This window comes from Nansenia antarctica (assembly GCF_963989245.1).
Source record: "Nansenia antarctica genome assembly, chromosome: 7".
Classification (NCBI taxonomy): Eukaryota; Metazoa; Chordata; class Actinopteri; order Argentiniformes; family Microstomatidae; genus Nansenia; species Nansenia antarctica.
In genome coordinates this window covers 32,817,152-32,822,151 of record NC_137677.1, presented here as the reverse complement: position 1 = coordinate 32,822,151, position 5,000 = coordinate 32,817,152, and positions in this window count along the sequence as shown.

The following is a 5,000-nucleotide window of genomic DNA, read 5'->3' as shown; positions in this document are numbered from 1 at the left end:
CTCTCTCTCTCTCTCTGTCTCTCTCTCTCTCTCTCTCTGTCTCTCTCTCTCTCTCTCTCTCTGTCTTTCTCTCTCTCTCTCTCTTTCTCTCTCTCTCTCTACCCCACATCTCTCTCTCTCTCTCCCTCAGCACCTATAAAACATTAACCACCTCCCCTCTGTGGGCCAACAGGGCTGTTGTAGCGTGAGGCAGCTGTTCCGCTAGAGTAGCTCTGACCCCAGCACAGCTCAGGGGCTGTAGAGTAGCTACTGTAGACTACCTAGTTAACTAGAACGCGACTTTACATTGTTAGCAGGCTCACAAAACAAGCTGTGTTAGTCGACTAGCGACGTGTGTGAACATTTGATTGGCTTTCACCAGCTGCTGTCACAAATGGTGCATTTCATTCCATGTCCTTGACCTGCTACTGCCTCATCTCCACCGCTAACACTGCTCCTTCACCACCGCCAGGAGGAAACACACACACACACACACACACACACACACACACACACACAGGGAACAGCCCCCTGCCAGGAGGCAGGAAGTAAACACACAGCCTCTGGAGAGACCGGGAGCTACACAGAGGAAGCTCTCTCACATGTCAACATCGCATGTTCTTCCTGCTTGACTGCTGTGTGTGTGTGTGTGTGTGTGTGTGTGTGTGTGTGAGTGAGTGTGTGAGGGAGTGTGTGTGTGTATGTGTGTGTGTGTGTGTGTGTGTGTATGTATGTGTGTGTGTGTGTGTGTGTGTGTGTGTGAAACGCCGCAAAGTTCCCCTGGCAAGAGAGGGCGAGCCCAGCATCCTGGGCTTCAAGAGGAAGCCCAACTTGAAGATGGACACACACTCCTCTGGCGTTGGGGTCTGGTCAGATTGGCCTGACCTCAATGACCTCTGTGTGAGGACTGGAGTTTCCCTGGACTGGGTGAGGTCTGACTCAGGCACCGTAACAGTGTCTGAGGATATAATAGCTGACTGCTCAACCTCAGTAAGGGCTACCATCATTGACACACAACATCAGTTGTCACCAGATCACACACGGAGGCACCTCGTCTTGACACAACAACAAAGGCAGCAACAACACTGGACTGGTTTAAACCTGCAGGGAAAGCTAGCTTGCCTCCCTACTGCTGATCATTCTGTTTCACACTCCATATTCAAGAACCATGCAGTAGATGAGGAGATTTTTTTTAACATTTACAGTTAAAGCAAGATTACAGGTCCTTCCAACTAGACTCAACCTCTCTCTGTGGTACCCCAATACATTCTCTCCATGTCTGCACCACGACCATAACTCACCCACTGACTCACTGTCTCACATTCTTAATGGCTGCTTTGTATATATAATCGCTAGGCATGACATAATTGTTGACTTGCTGGTTAAGGACATGCTCTCTTACGTTACAACCCCTAACGTTAAAACATATAAACATTCAAGAGTCACAACTACCATGTTCAATCTGTGCAATAATAGTTCTGATATTCTCTCTCAAGTGTCTTTGCTAATACACCGGATGTTGTTGCTGTCGATGAGGACAGTAGAGATGTGAGATCTTGGAAGTAAGCTGTGCGTTCGACTGTAATTTAGAGGAGGCATTTCTTTCCAAGGTTGTGAAGTACCAACCACTCAAAGATGTAATTGAACAGCTTGGTTACAGATGTAAACTGCTTGGATTTATATTTGGAAGCCTTGGAAGTGTCCACAGACTAGTTGTCAGGGGTTTGCAGACAGCAGGAATTCCTAAGCCTAAAGCGAAGGCCCTGGCAAAATTCTGCTCAATATCTGCAATAATTGGCAGCCGGCACATATGGAGGAGAAGGTGTTACCTGTCTTACACTCAGACTGAAACACATATGGAGGAGAAGGTGTTACCTGTCTTACACTCAGACTGAAACACATTATGGAGGAGAAGGTGTTACCTGTCTTACACTCAGACTGAAACACATTGAGCAACCGAGTGTCCTATGCTGATGCAACTACTAATGTTTGTGTTCAAGAATTTTATTGTAAAATGTGAACGCAAATAAAGATACTAAAATGTGTGAGGGAGTGTGTGTGTGTGAGTGTGAGTGAGTGAGTGTGTGTGTGTGTGTGTGTGTGTGTATGTGTGTGTGCTGTGTGTGTGTGTGTGTGTGTGTGTGTGTGTGTGTGTGTGTGTGTGTGTGTACAGGCAGCGTACGCCAGCAGAGGAGTGAACCCTCTCACCTCTCCCCTCTCCCAGACACCCATGTCACGTGACCAGGGACAGATCAATACTGATCTATTAATCATAGCAGAGCATCTGTGACAGGGTCTGGTGGAAACGTCCTCGAGTAGGGCAAGGTCATCTTTCTGTTTCCAGATTATGAAAGTGCAGATTGTAAAGCTTTCAAATGACGTGTCATTGAAATCTGAATTTATTTGAATGTTGGTCCACCTCAAACCAAGTACTACAAACGCTAATTCGCCTCCTACAAATATCTTGGGGTTTTCATTGATAACTCACTCACCTGGAGCACTCATGTAGACAGCCTGTGTAGCAGATTACAACAACGACTACACTTCCTACGCCGCCTTAGAGTTCATGGTGTTGACCCAAAATTTATGCTACTTTTCTACCAGTCTGTCTTAGAGAGTCTCATCAGATACGGCATTACATCTTGGTTTGGTAATCTGTAAACAAAATTAGTTGACTATCTGTGCTAGTTGACTATCTGTGCAGTATAGTACAGTGGATTGTGTACATAGCCTCTATTGATGTAAACCAGCTCTTTATCTTCTTGTGATTTTATGCATCTATGCTTTTTCCAAAATGTGTTTCTTTTTCCTTTCTTAAACACCAGGGGAGCCTCCCCTCCTAAATTTCGTTGTTTGGTACCTGTACTGTAACAATGACAAATAAAGTCTATCTATCTATCTATCTAAAACTAAGGTCCAAACTGGTCCGACTGATACAGACTGCATGGAAGATCATAGGGGTGAAAGACCACTCATCTCTGCAGTCTATTTTTGAACAGGCTACTCTCAGACAGGCTAATAGAATTCTCATGAATCCCTCCCATGTCCTACATGCAGAGTATGAACTGCTGCCCTCTGGGAGGAGGTTCAGAGTCCCTCGCGCTAGATTAAATAGATTTAAAAATTATTTTATTCCCGTTTCTGTTCAACTTTTAAACTGCACCAGATGAATGTAACTTATCTTGCTATCATTCTATTTCCACTCTTGTTTTAATCAGGTCCGCCTTCTGTTTGTGTGCTAATATCCTGTATTGTCTGTTGCTCTTTGTTGGCTGCTGTGGGGTGTAAGCCCAATACAAATGTCCCAGTGATGGGACAATAAAGTGACTCTTGACTCTTGACTCTTAATGCTAATAGCTAGCGGCTAAAAAGGAACATGGCTATGAACATCTAACTGCATGTTTAGCACATCACAACACGCTGATAGAACATCAACATGCTAAAAACACATAACTACACGTAATTAGATGATCTCCAGAGCTGCCAAGTCTCACGCATTGGCTGTGAGACTCACGCATTTCAACCAGTTCTCACGCTCTCACGCCGCATCTCTATTTCTCATGGCGAGAAATAACAATTTGTTTTACGGGACTTTTATTTTTGAAATTCCTTGAAAGAAAGCTACCGGACATGAGTTTCGTGGCATCTTTCTGCACGCGCGTTAACTTGAGTCTGCAATCGAAGCGGCAGGCGAGTACTGATGGAAGAACCTGTGTTCACGCAAGCTGCAAGAACGTAGCAAGCAGTGTTGCCAGATTGGGCTACTTTTGGTCACACTGGACGGGTGGATTCGGCAGCTTTTAGACCGGTTGGGCTGGACATTGTCAATTCCGTCTGGCAACCGTGGTAGCAAAATATGTGCATACATTACAACATCGTATCTGGTAGCCTACTGGACTGGGTTGCACCAATTTGGCGTAAGTCATTATAAATGCAGGCATTTAGTAGTAGGGCTGCGAGCGCACAAGATCAACCACCAAGCCCTCATTCTGACCCAGGAAAAACCCTGGTATGTACTGTATAACATGATAGCAATGCACTGTATATAAGATGATGACCAAGGGTCTTTCTGCTGCTGACCAAGGGGCTGAGTCCTGTTGATGGGGCCCAATTTTCTTTTAGAGTCTGTAGGCTGTTTATTAAGATTTCATAAATATGATATATTGTCTGAATTTTTGTCTTGTTTTATAAAATATTTCTTAAAACGCCAAAATGTATTTTCATTTCTTGTGCTGGTTTATTATGAACAACATGTAAAACGTGCCAAAACGTGCACAGTTTTGGGTCGCTCCACCGCCAAATCTCACTCCAAACTTTTGGTGAAACTTGGCAGCCCTGATGATCTCACTGGCCTTGCTTTTGAACACGTCCTAGAAAGTTTGTTTACAAGCCATGTATCACTGACCCAGTAGCCTGAAGCAGGACGACAGACGATACAGTGAATCACATTCATTAATTAGAAGTGTTTAGTGATCCTAAGACTGTTGTTTTTTATATCGAGGGGCTCTTCAACACTTCAACTTTCGTATTATGAAAAAAAAACGGAAAACACATATTAGAAGAAGATTTTGGGTCATTTGCGTGATTGAGCATTGTCGGTATGCAGACCTTTACACCAGACCGGGTCACATTTTTTCTTTAAGAGGTATAACTGGAGCATTTCTTACTGATCCTAATTGGGTCTTTTTTTTTAATACCGTGCCATTTGGACTTCATAACTTGTGAAAAATAAATTGTTGATTTATCTATATTTTAATGTTCTATTATAAAAAGGACATATCTAGCTTGCTGAAAAACATAGTGGTCGAGCTCAGGCACCTACATTTTATTTAATTTAGACAGTGATGGTCCGTCAGGGCCAGCAAGGCCTTCTCTGCTGGCCTAAACATCATCAGAATATACATTTAATTTTGATATATTTTTTCCACAAATATGTATAAAATTATTCCCTAGTCTATTCTCTTAATTTCATAGCTTTCCTCTTGGTTGCGCTGCTTCCAGCCATTTGGAGGGCTGTTAGA